A 22,346-nucleotide genomic window follows, 5' to 3' on the forward strand; every position below is an offset into this window, starting at 1 on the left:
ACTTTTCACCGGTAGCCATGCTTAAGTCTATCCAGATACTCTTATCCATTGCCGCTCATATGGATTATGAGATTTGGCAAATGAATGTCAAGACAGCTTTCCTTAATGGAAGTCTTGAAGAAAACATCCATATGAAGCGACCAAAGGGATTCATTGAAAAAGGCAAAGAGCATCTAGTATGCAAGCTCAATCGGTCCATTTATGGACTGAAGCAAGCTTCAAGATCTTGGAACATCCAGTTTAATGAAGTAATCCAGTCATATGGATTTATTTAGTGTCTGGATGAGTCTTGTGTATACAAAAAGTGTAACAGAAATGTGGTGGTATTTCTTGTACTATACGTAGATGATATTTTGTTAATTGGCAACAATGTCAAGGTATTATCGGATGTAAGGGTATGGTTGTCCAAACAATTTGATATGAAGGACTTAGGAGAATGTGCACACATTCTTGGGATCAAAGTTATAAGGGATCGCAAGAAAAGAATGTTGTGTCTATCCCAAGCTTTATATATAGATACAATCCTTGCTTGTTTTAGCATGCAAAACTCCAAGAAAGGTTTCTTACCTTTTAGGCATGGAGTAGCTTTATCTAAAGAGATGTCTCCGAAGACATCAAAGGAGATAGAGGATATGAAGGCAGTTCCTTATGTCTCGGCTATAGGAAGCCTTATGTATGCAATGCTGTGTACGAGACCTGATATCTATTTTGTCGTGGGCATGGTTAGCATATATCAGAGTAACCCTGGACAAGGACATTGGACTACGGTAAAGCATATATTAAAGTACCTGAGAAGGACTAGAGACTATATGCTAGTTTACTAAGCAGACGATTTGTTCCCTGTGGGTTACACGGATTCAGACTTCCAATCAGATAGGGATAATAGTAAGTCTACGTCAGGCTATGTGTTTACTCTAGGAGGTGGAGCCATTGCATGGAGGAGTGTTAAGCAGATATGCGTCTCTGACTCAACCATGGAAGCTGAGTATGTGGCAGCCTCTGAGGCAGCCAAAGAAGCTGTATGGCTAAAGAACTTTCTAATGGACTTAGATGTGATTCCTAGTTTGCCCAAGATCATCATAATTTATTGTGATAATAGCGGTGCAGTTACAAACTTGAAGGAACCACGAGCCCATAAAGTAAGTAAACATATAGAGTGTAAGTACCACCTGATACGAGACATCGTCAAGCGAGGAGAACTTGTCGTCGCCAAGATTGCATCAGCAGACAACCAGGCAGATCCTTTCACTAAGGCCCTTCCGGCGAAAGCTTTCGATTGGCATGTAGAGGGGATGGGAATTAGATGTATGGCAACAAATATGGCAGCTTAGTCTTTTAGTATAAGTGGGAGATTGTTGGAGTGTATACTAAAAGCCTAGCTTTTGTAAACATTTATTTTTGAAATAAAAGAATCACATTGGTCAATATCTGTATTTATTTGTTAAATATAATTCTTCAATTAATTTATATAGTAGATAACATGGAGTGTGGTGTCACACTCAGAAGATCATGTTGTAAGTTCTCTATAAATTATAAACAGTTGCTCACGACTAAGATGGAAAGGAACAAACCATCAGAATAGTCGTAGTGTAATTAAGTTTTAGTTTATCTTGACTAATAAATTACACTGATACACTTTAAGTGTATTGAGTTGGACCATTTAGGTAAGTTCTTTTTGTACTGACTTAGTAAAAGAACTAGACCTTAGTTATTATGGAAGTGTGTGCTCTTAATCCTAATATAATAACAAGCACATATATTTAATATTTATTTCTTTGACTTATCAAAGGGTGAGGTTTAACTCGATAAATCAATATGCCCGATAAGTTGGGAAATGATATTACTTATAGTGTGTGTTGTTGATTATAGAAGGAATCTGTGTCCTAGTTATCTAGGTTGAGAATGTCCCCAAGAGGAGCTCATAAGGATTGCCATGTTAAACCCTGCAGTGGACCTAGTCCGACATGACAATGAAGTTGAGTGGTACTACTCTTGGAGCTAGATATTAATTAAGAGAGTTGTCAGTAACTTACTTAATTAGTGGGCATTCGTAATCTTAAACACAGGGAGACTAACATACTCATGATAAGAAGGAGCCCATAATGTAATTTGGGATTGGTGCGGTAGTGCGGTAATAACTCTCTAGTGGAATGAGTTATTATCGATGAACTTGAGTTGTGTGTTCGGGGCGAGCACGGGATACTCAAGCTCATCGGAAGGTCAAAACCAATTTCTCCTATAGGTCCCTGTCGTAGCCTCATTATAGCCTCAAGTCCATACAAATGTAAGGCTCTTCTTGGTGTCCAAGAAGTGGGTCGGTCCAATGCTTGGTGACCAAGCAAGGGCCGGCCACATCCTCTTTATAGGGGCCGGCCCTTTGCTTGGTGACCAAGCATGAAGGGGCCGACCACAATATTCAAAAAAGGAGGGTTGTTTTTGAATTTTTAAAATCTTCTCTTTGTAGAAAACTATAAGTTTTAAAAGAGAGATTTTAATTTTAAAAACTTTTCTTATTTGAATTTGGCCACATGTTTTAATAGAGAGTTTTAAAAGTTTTAAAACTTTCCTTTTTTAACCATCCTCATGGTTTAAGAAAAAAAGGGGAAGATAAGTTTTAAAATTAAAATTTTCTATCATCATGTTAAAAAAGGAAATTTTGTAAGAGAAGTTTTAAATTTTAAAACATGGTTTTAATTTTTAGAACTTTCATTTTTTAACTCCTACTTTAGAAAGAGAGCTTGTAAAATTTTATAAGAGTTTTTCTTGTAAAATTTTATAAAAATATATTTCCTTTTTCCCCTTGATGAGGTGGCCGGCCACTTTGCTTGGTGCCCAAGCAAGTGGCCGGCCATATTAAATTTATTAAAATCATCACAAAATTAAAATTGCTGATTGATTCAATCAAAAGGAAAGAAAAGAAAAAATTAAAAGGGAAAAGGAAAAACTCTTAGATGATTTTATTTTTTATAAAAAGTTTTTCCTTATTTGCCTTGGGCATGGACCTACGGGAGTCCCATCTTGCATCTTGCATTGAAACAGTGCCTTGGAGATCTCGAATCTCTCGTGCCTTGCTTGTTCTTGATATAGTTGACGAAAATGTTTAACCATATCATAAGCTGACATCAACTCATGTTGCTTCTGAACCTCAGAGTTCATGGTTGCGAGCATGAGGCATGACACATCTAATGCATCATCTTGATGCTTCTTGTAAGCATCTCGATCAGTTCGCGTGGCAGTGGCAGGAGGTGCCTCCGGAATGGGCTGCTCCAAGACGTACAGTTTTCTCTCTTGAGTGAGAACAATTCTCAGATTCTTATACCAGTCCAGGAAATTAGCTCCATTGAGCTTGTCCTTGTCAAGGACAGAACGCAGGGAGAAGGTGTTCGTGTTTGTCAACATGGCAATCTACAACAAAAATAATGCTGAAAATAAATATCATATTCCAAATAGCATTTAATTAGGCCTTCAATTATATAATGCTCCCACTGAATTATAGAACCTTTTGTAGAATCAAGTCATGGATGTGGTCAAACCACACTTACTAGATTCTTCCAACTAGCTATAATTCTTGTGGGACAAGATCCACATCATACTACGCCTTGAGTTAGCTTTGGTTAAATCGCCCAAGACTTAGTATGATCGGTAGTAACTAATTACCAATTACATCTCTATGCAACTCTTGTTTATAGGATCAAGATCCTCACTTATATTAAAACTTGAGTTAGCTTTGGCTAAATCGCCCAAAATTTAATATAAATGTGATTTTATCCTATCTTCGAACCATTGAAAAAAATGCCTATAGTTATGCCTAATCCAATTGAGTTAACTAGTTATACTCAATCTAATTAAGTTTGTACTCTCCCAAGCTTTGATAGGCGGGACCAAGATTGTCCCTCCGCACCCTACCAAGATAATATGCGTTGCTCTACTTTGACAGATTGAACAACAACAAATGATCGAGGTAGTGATGGGTATCAGAACTTGGTAGGCATTTCGAGTTGATTTGATTAAGATCTAATCTAATCGTTAATGTGTATCATATACGCATCAAGGCACTAATTATCCTACACTAGCATGCATCACATACACACAAGCAATGAATAATTAAATTTTGATTAGGTCATGGCCCTACTACCATCTTCTCAAGCCAATGAGAAGATCGGACGGTTAACCTAGGGTCAACAGCTTCTTCAAGCTCCTCCCTTTGACCGCTATGTGTTGCTCGCACCCTCCTCGTCGTTCCTTCTCAAGTGGTCATTACAAATATGAAACTCGAGTTACATTCAAGTCTAAAACTATTTTACAACAGGAATATAAAAGGAGAGGTACGACGCACAGGTTGCATATAACAAATACAACACGCACAACACACAAAAATGGCACGCAGGCCATATTATGAATTACAACACACTTTGTCCAATCAAATTGGGTTTTTGGGCCATGACCATCACAAAATCATACATAATTCTAAATTATGTATTTTACATAAATTTTGTAATTTTACTACTACTGTTTTTACAATTTTATGAGTTACAATTCCCGGCGGTCTCGTTTAGCGATTTTCGGGCGCGATCGCGGGACAATGCCCCTTGCGGGGTTAGGGGCAGCGCCCCTTCTCGTGAAATGAGTATCACGAGTGTCCTACTACGATCTAACAGCACCTTAAGCCGCTGTCCCAAAACAATTTGGGTGAGAACTTGCCGTTTCGAAAAATTTTTCTCGGTAGTCGAAGCCTACAAGTGTCCTATTACTCGTTGCTTCGCCTCTATGAGAAAAATACTCATAAAAATCATAAAAATCGTAAACTTACAGAAACTTATAGATCTGTAATTTTTCATAAAAATTAAAATAAAAACAAGTACATGCTTCGCACGTGGCTCTGATACCACTGTTAGAACTTTCGATCCGCAAAAATCGCTTTTTGCGTTGCGGAAACCCTAAAGTTCTTAGCCATTGGATCCGTGCGAAGATAAAATTTTTCATGTACTTAGTTTTTCTACTCTAGATCTACATGTCAAGGGATATACCTTTGAAGCGAAGCCCTTCGCAAATCCCGCTCGTCCAAGGTTCTTCGGATCTCAAGTGTGTTCAAGCGGACACACCTCTAAAAGTATCCACACGAACAAGAGATGGAGAGAACAAACTAAGAGTGTGCTAGCACCCTTATAAGTCACGGCAAGGATGAGAGGGAGAGGGAAGAAGAGAGGAGGAGGAAGATCACTTGAATGAGCACACCAAAAAATTTTATTCACACACTTGTAACTCCTCTCCTCTTTAATTGGTCGGCCACTCATGGAAGACCAAGAGTCATGGCTCTTGGTTTTCCTCATGAGGTGGCACACACTTGAGCTAGCTTTGATGATGTGGAACATCATCATTGGTTGGCCCCATGTCATGTCACAAATGAGGTGGCAAATGGTCAAGTCAAACTTGACCCTTCATCTTCCCTCTCAAGTCAAGTCAAACTTGACCTCTTATCTCCCATGGTTGAACAAATCCAACCTTTGATTCAAGTTAATTTTGATTTAATGAATCTCTATTCATTGAATTAAATTGACTCAATGAATCATAATCCAAATTAGACTCATTGGACACATGAATCAAATTGAGTGCAACTCAATTAGTTTAATTTGGATTACTCTTAATCTAATTTGGTTCATCACATGAACCTAATCCTCTAGGTTCATCAAATGAACCTAATCTCCATCTAATTGCCCTTTGTGTGTGACCCTATAGGTTCTTGTAACGTTGGTAATGTTCCTAAACCCATTTAGAAACATAAGTAATGAGCGGTATCTAGCAACACATCATTACTACCCAAGTTACAAGAATGTTGAGATCCAACATCACCTTGTGACTACTAATTGTGACTCTCACAATATATGACAATGTCCTTCTATCCTTGATATCTAAATTGATCAATTGAGGCATAGACCGTGTCATCCTCTAATCAATCTATATCTTGGACTCCAAGTAGACTCACTCTAATCAAATGAGCTCAATATCTCATATTGACTCACTTGGGCATAGCCATGCACTTAGTGGTCTCACTCTATCAAGAATCATGATGTCTCTCCCATCATATAGGAGGGATAGATCCCATCTATATCACTCACATCCCTCCGCATAATTAGTTACATACCTAGTAATCACCTTTATAATCCACCCAGTTACGGGTGATGTTTGACGAAGCCAAAGTATGCAACTCCTTATGTAGGGAACTATGGTGACTTCAGGTCCAAGGACTAATAGTTATACTAATAGTCACATGAGAAAGTATATGACACTCATATAACGATCCATGATACTTTCTCATGGCGGGTCATTCAGTATACATTCTCCAATGCATACCCATGTGTCAACTTGATATCTCTATATCCATGACTTGTGAGATCAAGTCATCGAGTTGACCTACATGCTAGTCTCAACGCATTAACATTGTCCCTAAATGTTAATACTTGAATAGGAATGATTAAGAGTAGTGTTCTCTATATTATCTCACTATCGATTCAACCAATCGATTGATATAGATAAGAACCTTTTACTCAAGGACGATATTATACTTAGTTATTTGGCACCAATAAAAGTAAGTATAATAACCATAAAGAAATGCCTTTATAAACATATAGGAATATGATACATCAAGTCCATACAACAATCATCACATGATTGGCTCTAGGGCTCTAACTAACATCAAGGCAGGTACTTCTTGCTTTATCTCTTTAGTACATTGATCTTAGTGCATGAGCTTTATTTTCGGATATTTCCTGTATTTATCTTGACTCCACTCGTGTTTTTCTTATGCTTGATACTTATACACTCAATCTTTGAGAAACTCGTTTCTATATCTATACAGTCTCTCGTTACTATCTATGATATTTAGCAGATACCATATACCAGATACTAGATATTAGATATTGGATATATGGATACTAGATAGCATGCTTACTTGCTTGAATATTGTTATTTACACACCTTACTGAGTATGCTGGCTTCATGTAGCATACATATTTTCTGTTTACTTATATATGATGATGATGACTGTTGCATTTTACGCATCATGTCATTACATGCATGCCGACGACCATGTCTCCCTTGTGGTTGAGAGGGTCGTTGGCCAGGGTCGCACGCTCGGCCACTCATGGGTAGTGGTAGTCGGAGCGTACTGCTTGTCCTGTCGTGCTCCCACTCGCTTACTCATGGGTAATGATAATTAGAGTTTCGAGCAGCTAGGACCCCCATCACAAATGTAGCTAGTTAGTTACTATGCAACTGTCCCCTCGGTCGTTCGAGAGTAGTGGTGGCTGGAGTGGTGTACAGTCTATCCGGATTATGAACATCTATTTTTGAGATATTTTGAAATGAGAATCACATTGGTCAAACGTTTACATTTTATATATATATATATGCAGTTGTCCATTTAATTTATATTGTAGATAAAATGGTGTGTGGTGTCATACAGAAAATCACATTATCGATTCCTTATAAATTATAAATTGTAACTCATGACCAAGATGGACAGAGACAAAGCATTGGAACGGTTGTAGTGTAATTTGATTTTAGTTTGTCTTGGTTATAAAATTACACTAGTACACTATGTGTGTATTGAGCAGAACCATTTGAGGTTGTTCGATTTATACTGACTGCATAAAAGAACAAAACCTCTATTATGTGCATACTGTAATGACCCACCTTCTGGGTACTAGGCTGTAAGGCCGGTCGCTACAGTTATGCTGAACTATACTGTGCGGAAAATTGGCTAATCAAAATTTTACTCTACTAATGATGGATACAACTGATAAAAAAGGTCCAAAGACCTTCTTTGCTGGTATACATATGCTAAGGAGGGGAAACTGAACATTCCAACTGAGCTAGGGACTAGAAATTGAACTTCCCAACTATCTACAGACCTGCCGATCGATCCACAGATCGATCGGAGCCGCGGTCATACTGTTCCCAACTGGATCGGTCGGCTGACCGATCCAGGTGTGGCTGGATCGGTCGGCTGACCGATCCAGGTGTGGCTGGATCGGTCGGCAGACCGATCCAGGAACCCGAAGCTCTCTGGAACGCTATCGATCGTCTTTGGATCGGTCGGCCGATCCAGAGGAGAGATATCAGATCGTTCGGATCGGTTGGTCGACCGATCCAGCATCGCTGTGCTCGATCGGTCTAGAGACCGATCGAGTTCGATTCGCCGGGAACTCGATTTCAAAGACTTTGCGTGCCAAAATCTCACACAACAATTCTAAAATCAATGGAAATACATTCTAACAACTATTAACCAGCATTCTAACATAATTACTAACAAACTAAATGAATCTCCATGATTTAAACACTCTAAGGTTCAAAATTGCATAAAAGAAGAAATACTAAGACTTCTACTATTTAAGCTTGCTAAAACCCCTGAGGATCTTTTATTCCAGTTCCTTCCACACACATCTTGATCTGCATTGACCTCCAGCCTCCGCTACTGGTCCACTTTTCCTTTACCTTTATCTGTAGTATAAGAAAAGTAGTATCTATAAGCTAAAAAGCTTAGTAAGAAATCATCTACCTCACAAAAACATGCAACGATGCAAATATGATTTTAAATCATGCTGTTTAAAATATATGCTGGATATACTGAATAAACTAAGCATGGCATGGCATATAAGCATACAATCATGGCATATCTAAAGCTGAACATATAAACATGTATAACAACTGCACGTAAAGTTATCATGCATATTCACATGGAAAAACTAAGCTGGAGCATGATACTGACTGAAACTGAACTAAGCTAAAACTGATCTTAAACTATAATCATCGGATTAGATTAAGAGTTTGAAAGCTAATATCATAATAAGTGAAAATAGTAATCATGCTACTGTTTGGGCCCGGCAACTGTACTTGCTATGCGCGCATCTCTAACTAGACCCGGGGTTGCAAATCCCGAATTTAGTAGAGCTACTAGGTTATCTAAACCTAGGGACCGACTATGGGAGCCCAGCCCAATGGATATCTAATCCAGTACAGTGCCAACTGAAAAGTAAAATACTGAGTATAGCTAAACTGTTCTAAATAGCTGTTTCTAGGTTATCTGAACCTAGAGGCGACTGTGGGAGCCCACCCATTGGACCATAGTCCCATATAAGCTAGGTTAACTGATTTACTGATTTAGATGCTTCTAATGCATTCAACTGTGCTAATAAAAATACCTAGGTTGCATTTTTCTAAGCTAGTTATTTAATCGACCACCTAGTGTGCTTTAACTCCCCTCTCTATTAGGGAGACTACCTTTAGGCACCCAACAGCATCTAAACCTCCAACTAAAGGAGAAAAGACGTGTCCGGCCCATCTAAAGGTACTCACTAAATCCCTAAACCTGCGAGGAAGGTTAAATACACCCTATATGTCGAAAACATACGCATATAACTAAACTAATGCACAGAAAATCAAACGGTAGCTATTATACTGCAGGTGAGGGTTTCTTACCTCCTATTCGTAATTTCTTACGATTCTATTCGCTAGAATTCCGGTGGAGATGACCTTCTCGACGATCCGCTCACGTCTTTGCGTTCCTCTCGCGGAGAAGAACCTCTTTCGTGTTGGAGTCGTCGCCGGAAGATGATCCGAGAGTCCTTGGGGCTTGGGCGCCGAGAGAGGAGGAGGAAGAGGAGTGGGCGGCAGTGAAGGTTTTTGGGAGAGGGATAGGTCACGGTAAAATTTGATGTTGCCGAACCAAGTTCTCAAAATAAACCAACCCCCAACTTAACCTTCCTATTTATACTAAGTAACTAATTCGACCAACCCAATTATAATTATAATTGGTTCCCTTTCCTTTCAGCACGGCCCTGCTGGGTTCAACTGGTTCCCAACATTATCCCTAAGCCATAGGTCTTGGGTTCGATTCCCGCCTAAGCTATTTTGCGGTTCTAATTATTTTTGTTGCTTCCGCTACTCGAAAAATTCCGGAAAAATATCTAAAAATTCCAGAAAAATCATAGAATATTTATAATGTAGTTTCGAGAATTTTCGGGCGTTACAATCCCCCAAACCTTATAAAAAATTCATCCTCGAACTTAGAACAATTCTGGGTACTTCTGTCTCATGTTGGCTTCTGTCTCCCAAGTTGCCTCTTCTGCTGTGTGACTGTGCCAAATAACTTTGACTAATGGTACTTCCTTGTTCCACAATTTCTTAACTGCTCGGTCTATTATCTGAATAGGCTGACTATCATAGCTGAGGTCCTCGCGGATCTGTACCGACTGGGGCTCAATCACCTGGGTGGCATCTGGGGTATGCTTCTTCAGCATAGAGACATGAAATACGTTGTGGACAGCTGACATTTCCTGGGGTAGCTCTAGCTCATATGCTACCTTGCCCACTCTTCTGCTGATAAGGTATGGTCCCATATATCTGGGACTAAGCTTGCCCTTCTTCCCAAAATGCATCACTCCCTTCATGGGAGCTACTCTGAGGAACACTGTGTCCCCAACTAAAAACTCTAAGGGTCTGCGCCGCGTATCAGCATAGCTTTTCTGGCGGCTCTGAGCTGTCTCTATCCTCTGTGGTATTTGCTACTAGATCTGTCTGAAGCTCTAGTTCCTTCTGTTCACCACTCTCATACCAGCAGATTGGAGATCTACACCTCCTCCCATAGAGAGCCTCGTAAGGTGTCATGCCGATAGTGGCCTGATAGCTGTTGTTGTATGCAAATTCTGCTAAGCTCAGATATTTGCACCAACTTCCCTTGAAGTCTAGGGCACACGCTCGGAGCATATCTTCAAGTACCTGATTTACTCGCTCCGTCTGACCATCTGTCTGAGGATGGAATGCTGTGCTGAACTTTAACTTAGTGCCCAACGCTGACTGTACACACTCCCAGAAGTGTGATGTGAATCTACTGTCTCTGTCTGAAATGATGGTTCGTGGGACTCCATGTAGTCTGACGATCTCCTGGAGATACAACTGAGCTAGCTTCTCCATGGAGTAGGATATCTTGATAGCTAAGAAGTGGGCTGATTTAGTCAACCTGTCGACTATTACCCAGATGGCGTCAAAACCATTCGTGGTTCTGGGCAGTCCCACTATGAAATCCATAGAGATATCCTCCCACTTCCATTCTGGAATCTGTATAGGCTGGTCGCTGATGTTCCGCCTTGACCCTCGATAGGTGAGGCAGATGCTAACATATCTGGCGATGTCTCGCTTCATCCCGGCCACCAAAATGGTTCTTCGGTCTTGGTACATTTTGGTGGAACTCGGATGCATAGGGAGTCTTGTGAGCCTCATCTAAAATCATCCTCGTAGCTCCTCCCGATCTGGAACACAGAGTCTCTCACCAAAATACAACACCCCCCATCGGACACTCGAATTCTCTACTTTCGATTACGCTAGCCCTTGCTTGATTTTCTGAATTCCAGGGTCCTGCTCCTGCCGATGAATATCACCAAGCAAGGTAGACTTTAAGGTCATAGTAGAGAGCTGTCCAACAATGAGTTCGAGACCGAAATCTATGATCTCCTTCTGTAGGGGCGGTGACATGGCTGTAAGAGATAATAAGGTAACACTGGATTTTCTGCTAAGTGCGTCGGCTACCTTATTGGCTTTCCCTGGATGGTAGAGGATGTCTATATCGTAGTCTTTGACCAGCTCAAGCCATCTGCGCTGTCGCATGTTCAGATCCTTCTGAGTGAAGAAGTACTTCAGACTCTGATGATCTGTATACACTCTGCACTGAGCTCCATATAAGTAATGTCTCCAAATTTTGAGAGCGAACACTACTGCTGCAAGCTCAAGGTCATGAGTAGGGTAATTCTTCTCATAATCCTTGAGTTGTCTGGAGGCATAGGCGATCACCTTGCCGTTTTGCATCAGTACTGCTCCTAGTCCCAACTTAGAGGCATCACTATAGATGTCAAAGCTGCTGGTGTTGTCTGGTAGAGCCAAAATAGTAGCACTGGTCAATCTCCTTTTTAGCTCGCTGAAGCTGTTCTCACAGTCCTCTGTCCACTGAAAAGCCGTCAGTGGGGAGGCTATCCTGGAGAAGTCCTCTACAAACTTTCTGTAATATCCTGCTAATCCCAGAAAGCTCCTGATTTCGCTGGCGTTCTTAGGTCTCTTCCAGTTACTTACTGCTTCTATCTTGCTGGGATCTACCATAATACCATCCTTGGAGATGATGTGACCCAGGAAGGACACCTGATCTAGCCAAAATTCACACTTCGTGAACTTGGCGTATAACTGGTTCTGCTGAAGGGTCTGCAATACTAGTTTCAGGTGCTCTGAGTGTTCTTCCTGAGTTCCTGAGTAGATAAGAATGTCATCGATAAACACAATAACAAACTTATCTAAATACTCCCTGAATACTCTGTTCATGAGATCCATGAATGTAGCTGGAGCATTGGTCACGCCAAAGGGCATGACTACGAACTCGTAGTGTCCGTATCTGGTTCTGAACGCTGTCTTGGGTATATCCCCTTCTTTAACCTTCACCTGATGATAACCTGATCTAAGATCTATCTTAGAGAACACTGCTGCTCCCTTCAGCTGATCGAACAGGTCATCGATTCTGGGAAGGGGATACCTGTTCTTGATTGTGACCTGGTTCAGTGATCTGTAGTCTATGCACAGTCGCATGCTTCCATCCTTCTTCTTCACGAACAATACAGGCGCTCCCCATGGTGAGTGACTCGGGCGTATGAAACCCTTGTCAAGCAGCTCCTGTAGTTGCTCCTGAAGTTCCTTCAGTTCTGCTGGAGCCATGCGATAAGGCGCTTTGGAGATAGGATTTGTACCGGGAATGAGCTCTATCTCAAAGTCAATCTCCCTGTCTGGTGCTAAGCCTGGTAACTCTTCAGGGAAGACTGCTGGGTAGTCACATACGACTCGAACCTCTGCTAGCTGTTGGTTCTTGTCCTGGCTGGCGTTGACTACGTGTGCTAGGAACCCTGTACATCCTGAATCCAGTAGCTTCTGTGCTTTCATAGCTGAGAGAAACTTCTTGGCCTTTCTCTTTGGTTCCCCGCTGTATTCAAATTGCACTGCCGCTTCAGGTTGGAAGATGACCTTCTGTTTACGGCACTCTATGGTAGCACCGTATCTGATCAAAAAGTCCATTCCGAAGATAACGTCATAGTCGGTCATTTCTAGCACTATCAGATCACAAAAGAGCTCTCTATCTACTATAATGACCGGCACTGCTCTGAGCTAGTGCGTGGATGCCATGATCTCTCTTGAAGGTAGTGTCGTCAGAAACTGACCACTGAGTACCTCTGAGGGTATTTCTAATTTTTCGGAGAACACCCTGGCTATATATGAATGGGTTGCCCCAGTATCAAATAGAACAGTAGCACTATACTGAAAAATGCTAATCTGACCTGTGACAACTGTCGAGGCATTGGCTACGTCCTCTCTGGTGAGTGAGTAGATCCTCGCATTCGCCATAGCTGGAGGGGCTTCTAATCTGCCCTGGCTGATAAGTGGACCTTCTGGGCATAGACGAGCCAACCTGTTGAATTTCTTCACGGCTTCCTCAACTGAAAGGTTGCCCTGACGAAACTCAGTGAACTCGTCGTAGTGGCGGTTTGTAACTCGTATGTGAAAGAACTCTTCGAAGAATTCTTTCTCGAAGTCAGCCCATGGCATCTGGTTCACTGGGCGCTTCGTTCTGATCCTTTCCCACCACATGCGTGCGTCTCCTGTCAGGCAGAAGGAGGCACACTTCACCTTCTCGTGTTCTGGCCAGTCCAGAAGCTCCATCGTGCTCTCCAGTGTTTTGAACCAGGCTTGAGCATCCCATGGTTCACTAGTGCCTGAGAAGCTCTCTGGCTTGACCCACCGCCACCGGATCGATAGGCTTCCTTTCCACGCTCACCGGGCTGCAGTGCCGGTGTCAGAGGTCGAGCCGGTGGAACCTCTAAGACTACCGGAGTCGTCAAATTCGGTTCCGGGGTGACTGATTCTTCTGATTAGCCTTTAAGGTGGCTATTTCTGTTGCTGCTGTAACTGAGCCACTAATGCTGTAAGGTATGGAGGAGGCACTGAACTGCCAGCCTCTTGCTGGGGCTCAGTAGCTAGTGCCCTTCTAGCTGGGCGTCCTCGTTCCATTTCTAAAGACATAGAGAACATAACATAACTAAGGTAATCATAGTTATATAACTACTGATATCATGTTTAAAAACTATCACATACTAACAGGCAGTAGGTATAAAAACATGAACTGTAACTAGAAAGCAAGAACAATAAAGAGAGTAGAGGTATTCTTACTTGGAAGCTGTAGGTTCAATGCTGATGTGTGTGTAGGAATTATGGAACACTGCTCTGATACCACTCTGTAACGACCCACCTTCTGGGTACTAGGCTGTAAGGCCGGTCGCTACAGTTATGCTGAACTATACTGTGCGGAAAACTGGCTAATCAAAATTTTACTCTACTAATGATGGATACAACTGATAAGAGAGGTCCAAAGACCTTCTTTGCTGGTATACATATGCTAAGGAGGGGAAACTGAACATCCCAACTGAGCTAGGGACTAGAAACTGAACTTCCCAACTATCTACAGACCTGCCGATCGATCCACAGATCGATCGGAGCTGCGGTCATACTGTTCCCAACTAGATCAGTCGGCTGACCGATCTAGGTGTGGCTGGATCGGTCGGCAGACCGATCCAGGTATGTCTGGATCGGTCGGCTGACCGATCCAGGAACCCGAAGCTCTCCTGGAACGTTACTGTATCGTGCTGGATCGGTCGGTTGACCGATCCAGGAGGATACAGTAGCATACTGTATCTATCTGGATCGGTCGGCTGACCGATCCAGTGGCACTGCCCAGGCTCTGATCGGTCTGGAGACCGATCAGAGTTCTGATTTCGCCCGGGAACTCTGATTTCAGCACTTTGGCGTGCCAAAATCTCACACAACAATTCTAAAATCAATGGAAATACATTCTAACAACTATTAACCAGCATTCTAACATAATTACTAACAAACTAAATGAATCTCCATGATTTAAACACTCTAAGGTTCAAAATTGCATAAAAGAAGAAATACTAAGACTTCTACTATTTAAGCTTGCTAAAACTCCTGAGAATCTTTTATTCCAGTTCCTTCCACACACATCTTGATCTGCATTGACCTCCAGCCTCCGCTACTGTCCACTTTTCCTTTACCTTTATCTGCAGTATAAGAAAAGTAGTATCTATAAGCTAAAAAGCTTAGTAAGAAACCATCTACCTCACAAAAACATGCAACGATGCAAATATGATTTTAAATCATGCTGTTTAAGACATATGCTAGATATACTGAATAAACTAAGCATGGCATGGCATATAAGCATAAAATCATGACATATCTAAAGCTGAACATATAAACATGTATAACAACTGCACGTAAAGTTATCATGCATATTCACACGGAAAAACTAAGCTGGAGCATGATACTGACTGAAACTGAACTAAGCTAAAACTGATCTTAAACTATAATCACCGGATTAGATTAAGAGTTTGAAAGCTAATATCATAATAAGTGAAAATAGTAATCATGCTGCTGTTTGGGCCCGACAACTGTACTTGCTATGCGCGCATCTCTAACTAGACCTGGGGTTACAAATCCCGAATTTAGTAGAGCTACTAGGTTATCTAAACCTAGGGACCGACTATGGGAGCCCAGCCCAATGGATATCTAATCCAGTACAGTGCCAACTGAAAAGTAAAATACTGAGTATAGTTAAACTGTTCTAAATAGCTGTTTCTAGGTTATCTGAACCTAGAGCTAGGTTGTCTGAACCTAGAGGCGACTGTGGGAGCCCACCCATTGGACCGTAGTCCCATATAAGCAAGGTTAACTGATTTACTGATTTAGATGCTTCTAATGCATTCAACTGTGCTAATAAAAATACCTAGGTTGCATTTTTCTAAGCTAGTTATTTAATCGACCACCTAGTGTGCTTTAACTCCCCTCTCTATTAGGGAGACTACCTTTAGGCACCCAACAGCATCTAAACCTCCAACTGAAGGAGAAAAGACGTGTCCGGCCCATCTAAAGGTACTCACTAAATCCCTAAACCTACGAGGAAGGTTAAATACACCCTATATGTCGAAAACATACGCATATAACTAAACTAATGCACAGAAAATCAAACGGTAGCTATTATACTACAGGTGAGGGGTTTCTTACCTCCTGTTCGTAATTTCTTACGATTCTATTCGCTAGAATTCTGGTGGAGATGACCTTCTCGACGATCCGCTCACGTCTTTGCGTTCCTCTCGCGGTGAAGAACCTCTTTCGTGTTGGAGTCATCGCCGGAAGATGATCCGAGAGTCCTTGTGTAACACCCCTAGAAAGCCTAGATAAAGTAAGGGCAATGAGAGTACGAATGTAATGAAAAGAATGTGTAGATAGTCTACGTTGAATGTTACGATGGGAAGGATTTAGATGATTAAAAACTTTATGAAAGAAAATAAAGTTGAGAATATAAAGTTCTATACATGATTTATAATGCAAGGAATTAATGTAAACAAAAGAAATATGAGATATTATATATGCATGTATGAAATATTTATGCATAATGCATATACATGAATTATTTTGTACAAAAATATGTTAGGAGAAGGATTTGATCCTTGGTTCTCTTGTGGATGCATGCATGTGTTAACCAAGTGTGATAGGAGTGAATATTGTAAGAGGAGAGATGGGAATTATAATTAAAGGAAAGAAAGGAGAGAAATTAAGAGAAAGAAAAGAGAGAAACTCAAGAAGCATTTCTCTAGCATATTCTTTCTCATTAAGAGGAGAAGTAAATGAGGAGGATGAATCAAGTCAAGTTTTCCTCCCCTCACTTTAGTATAAATAGGCATTGGGGGGAGGGGGCTTCATCCTCAACTCACTCTCCTCCTCTCCTCCATTTGTGCCGAGCACTCTCCCTCCCTCTTTCCTCTTGTTGCCGAGAGCAACAACTCTCCCCCTTCTTTCTTTCTTTTTGTTGCCGAGCAACACAAGAGGAAGAAGCCTCCTCTTCTTCCTCCTCCCCTCCACCAAAAGACCTAGCCACTTCTTCCTCCATTGGTGCCGAGCAAAGCAAGCAAGGAAGAAAGGTCCACACGCAAGTTCTCAACTCTAGGAAACTTAAGCAAAGAAAGTAAGCTTCCCCTCACCTGTGGTACAAGGCTTTCATGTGATTTTCGGATTCTTTTTCTATGCCTTGAAAGAAAGTTTTCCCCTATGTTTTTATACATATATGATGCATGATCAGAGGTGTATGTAACCCTAGAATTTCAATCAAAAATATTGTAAATAGGTTAGGAAAATTATTGTCTAACCAAACTAGTGCAAGGTTCCCTCTATGAAATGCTAAGGACCTTCCTATGGTTTTCTTGCTTGGAAGTTGATTGGAACCAAAAGAACCCCACTCTCATGTTTCGGCCAAGAAAGAATTTAGGGTTAGGAGGACCTTGAATTTAAAATAACTATGCTTATATGACATGATATAAAGTTCTTAAGAGTTGTATACTTGTATGTTGAAAGAAACTCATGAACCTTACTCTTAATATTTCGGCCATGGTAAGGTGATGGTTTAGAGAAGCTTAAACAAAATTCTAATATGCTCAATGACCTCTGTGATATTATGTTATGAAAGATGATTAATGCTCTCATGTTTAATTGGAATGTAGAAAATTAGTTACATGATTTATGACATGTAAGATCACAAGAGTCCTAGCTTGTTTATGATCCAACTTTGTGTATGATGTTCTTAGTAAATCTTGCTATGAAATTTACTTAGGTTTCCCATGCTTTAGGCCACTTAAAGGAAGTTTATATTCTATGAATTTCGGCCAAGTAAGGTTTAAAGGACCTAGAGGCCTTGGAAATGAAACCTAAGGGGTTAAAAGTACTTCTTATGAAAACTTGATAATGTGTGAAGGTGATACATGTTTGTATGACCTAAATGAATCATTATGTGTTCGGCCATGAAGGGATAGATGCCCTAGAAACCCTAGAACAAAAATTAAATATGTCTATGCCATGCTGTATGAAAATGATATGATAATAAGTTAGAATGCATGATTGCTTTAGTTACGAAATGATATGCATAATGAAGTTATATTATGAAATATGCCATGATGTGTGATAGCATAGAAAATGCTATACATAATGAAAAGAAATGAAGTTATGTTATGATATGTGATAGCATAGAAAATGCTATACATAATGAAAAGAAATGAAAAGAATAAATGCATGAAAGATGGTTAAGGAAATGATATGATAGTTATGCATGATAAGTTATTTTTATGGTTTGTACCAAGGGTGGGCTCCGTAATCGCCCCGGGGTCGATGGAGTAAGACTCGGGCCTCGTCAGTAATGGGCCTTTTAGTGCCCTAGGTTGATGGAGTAAGACTCGGGCCTAGTATGTATGCATGGTAGGGCTCAAGACTTGCTACCTTGGACCTACGCATTAAGTATGTGGTACAAACCGGGATCCCAAATGATGATGATATTAATTTCAAGTACTATTAAGTATAAGTTTTCAAATTCACGATGCATTGCCTACATTCATATGTGCTTGAATTATATGATGATATGATATAATGTCATGATATGAATATGATGCCCTTGTATGTCTTATGCTTGTGATTTATTTGTTTTATGATATGATATTCATGCTTCTATGAAATGATATGTGAATAAGAAATATGCATGATATGTTTGAATAGAATGATATGTTATGTTATGATTAGTTGAGACGATGATATGTTGATCCATTCTTGATATACGATGATTCTCGGTTTTAGTGAGTAGGAAAGGAACTTACTGAGCCATGAGTGCTCATAGCTTACTTTCCTTGTACCGCAGATAAAAGAGAAAGCTGGATGAACAACGGAGCAGCAGGAGGAGCAGATAGTGATGTGTGTGGTGGTGGCTCGGCTAGGACGATTCGGACAAATTAATAAATTAAATTCTTTAAAGTTTTTATTCTTCCGCTGTTATAGTAAAACATGTACGTAAGTAGTATAAGAACGTAGCGCCGCCCTTAGGTAAGAAGGGTGGGCGTTACACCTTGGGGCTTGGGCGCCGAGAGAGGAGGAGGAAGAGGAGTGGGCGGCGGTGAAGGTTTTTGGGAGAGGGATAGGTCACGGTGAAATTTGATGTTGCCGAACCAAGTTCTCAAAATAAACCAACCCCCAACTTAACCTTCCTATTTATACTAAGTAACTAATTCGGCCAACCCAATTATAATTATAATTGGTTCCCTTTCCTTTCAGCACGGCCCTGCTGGGTTCAACTGGTTTCCAACATTATCCCTAAGCCATAGGTCTCGGGTTCGATTCCCGCCTAAGATATTTTACGGTTCTAATTATTTTTGTTGCTTCCGCTACTCGGAAAATTCCGGAAAAATATCTAAAAATTCCAGAAAAATCATAGAATATTTATAATGCAGTTTCAAGAATTTTCGGGCATTACAATGTGTGTATTGAGCAGGACCATTTGAGGTTGTTCGATTTATACTGACTGCATAAAAGAACAAAACCTCTATTATGTGCGTACTCTTAATCCCGATATAATAACAAACACATATACTTAGTATTTATTTCTTTAACTTATCAATGGGTGAGATTTATTCGTTAAATCAATGGGCCCGATAGGTTAGGAGATAGTACTATTTATATAGTGTGTTGTTAATTATAAAAGGAAACTATGTCCTATTTATTTAGGTTGATGATGTCCCCTTGAGGAACTCATAAGGATTATCATGTAAACCCTGCAGGTGGACTTAGTCCGATATGATAATAAAGTTGAGTGGTACTACTCTTAGAGTCAGATGTTAATTAAATGAGTTGTTAGTAACTCATTTAATTAATGGGCATATGATATCTTAAACACAGGGAGATTAACACACTCATGATAAGTAGGAGCTCATATTGTAATATAGGATTGGTGTGGTAGTTCAATAATGACCCTTTAGTGGTATGGGTTATTATTAATGAACTTGGGTTGGGTATTTTGGTAGAACACAAGAAGCTCAAGTCCATCAAGAGGCCAAAACAAATTCCTCCTCTCGGTCCCTGTTGTAGCCTCTATATATATAAAGCCTCACATCCACCCAATCCCTGCTTCTTACCCAAGCAAGGGGTTAGCCAAGCCTTGCTTGTTGCCCAAGCATAGGGCCGGCCAAGCCTTGCTTGGTGCCCAAGATAATGGTCGGTAGAGCCTTGCTTGGTGCCCAAGCAAGGGGTCGGCCACAATAGGAATAAAAAGGAGATTTTATTTAAAATAGAATTTTATTAAAATCTTTTCTTTTTAGCCGCCAACGAAGATTTTAAAAGAAGAGAGGGTGGTGCCCAAAAACTAAACTAAGAATCCTCTTCTATTCTCTTATGGTCAGCGCCCCTCCTCTCTTATTTTCCCCTTGCTTCTTTCCCTAGGGCCGGCGGCATCTTTCCCTTCCTCTTCATTAGGGTTGGCACCCCTTTGGAGAAGAGTTTTCTTTGTGGCGGGTTATTTGGAGGAGAAGAAGAAGAGAATGAGGCATCCTATTCTAGCATCTCTTGGTGACCGAAAGGTTGGAAACAAGAAGAAGGAGTCGGGTGGTTTTGTCTTGGTAGATCATTGCCCACACGACGTCCAAGAGGAGGAGAGGAATATAGCAGAAAATCAAGAGGTCTTAGCATACGAGGAAAGGTACAACTAATTCTTATTCCGTAGCGCAATTAGTTTGTTTTTCTTTGTATGGATCCTGAACACCAACACAAGAGGTCAGTGATCTTGTGCTTCGATCAAGGTACGCTTTGATCAATCAAGAACTTGCTTGATTGATCAAACACATGTCTGATCGAGCATGTGGGTTGCTAGGAAATGTTCTGTGCTCATACAAATTGTTGTACAGGGGATTTACATAAAATGGAATTCTTAGCGCCAACAGTCTCCCTTATAGTTGAGAGGGGCGTTGGCCAGGGTCATATACTCGGCCACTTATGGGTAGTGGTAGCTGGAGTGTGCCACTTATCCTATCGTGCTCCAACTCGCTTATTCATGGGTAGTGATAGTTGGAGTTATGAGCAGCAGGGACCCCCGTCGCAGACATAGCTAGTTAGCTACTATGCAACTGTCCCCTCGACCGCTCGAGAGTAGTGGTAGCTGGAGTGGTGTATAGTGTTAGAACCCCAAGGTTATTTTGGTGTGATCAACAAGTTAAGTTAGGTCCTGTGTGTTTCTAACCTAGTGTCTAAGTGTGCAGGAGCTTAGGATCACAGGTAGTCGAGCGGAAGACGCAGCCAGTGAGAAGGACGGCACGCGATGCTTCCGAGGGACGAGGCGCTGCGTAAGAGTACACCGGCGGACGAGAAGGAAGCGTGCGGTGGTTCCGAGGGACGAAAGCCAGAGCGGAAGATTGCTCGGAGAGCAAGAGACGCAGCTAGCGAGAAGGACAGCACGCGGTGTGTCCGAGGGACGAAGACTGCGGATGAGTAAGTCGGCGGACGAGAAGGAAACACGCGGCGATTCCGAGGGACGAGAAGCCGGAGGGAAGCCCACTCGAGAAGACCGGAAGTTGGGTTCGGGTGAGCCCTTTTCCGGATGGCAGAGATCACCCAAGCGAGAGGATCCGGAGGAGAAAAACCGGACCGAGGCGGGACTGAACCAGAGAAGAGGTCCCGAACGAAAAAGTCAACACCTGTTGACTTTGGGCTCCGGGGCGCCCGGAACATTGATTTTGACCAGGATCGTGATTTACGCGATCTGAACATTGGGGGATAAAGTCTTATCCCCCCAAGGCGCCCGAAACCCTTCCAGGCGCCCCGACTAGGGCTATAAATATAGCCTTGGTCCAGAAGCTTTTCATCAATTCAGAACAACTCATTGTAACAACACTTGTACGCTCTCTCTAGTTTAGCTTCTCTAGTTGTGCACTTCACTGCTGTAAAAAGGCTTCTCCGCCAGAAGGAGATAATAGTACGACATCTTCCTTGGATTAACAACCTCCCCGGTTGTAATCAAGTCAACTCTCTGTGAGCCTTTTACTTTCTGTCTTCTGTTTACTTTATTTGATGCAAGTGTTCTGTTGAAAGTTCGAGAAGGGTCTTTGTTTATTTTTTTAGGGCTATTCAACCCCCCCTTCTAGCCGGCCCAACGGTCCTACAAGTGGTATCAGAGCCGAGGCGCTTCAGGAGGACTAACCGCCGAATGAACCAACGAGATGGCCGGATCTAACATCCACCCGCCAAAATTCGAGGGGGACTTTGCAAGCTGGAAAAAGCACATGGAGGTATTTTTTTGTACCGATTTTGATTTATTACTAACAATGGAACTCGGTTTTGAAGCTCCCGAGGGCAAAGCGAAAAATCAATGGACAAAGAAAGAGCAGGCC

The sequence above is a fragment of the Zingiber officinale genome, chromosome 4B, assembly GCF_018446385.1.
Source record: "Zingiber officinale cultivar Zhangliang chromosome 4B, Zo_v1.1, whole genome shotgun sequence".
Classification (NCBI taxonomy): domain Eukaryota; kingdom Viridiplantae; phylum Streptophyta; class Magnoliopsida; order Zingiberales; family Zingiberaceae; genus Zingiber; species Zingiber officinale.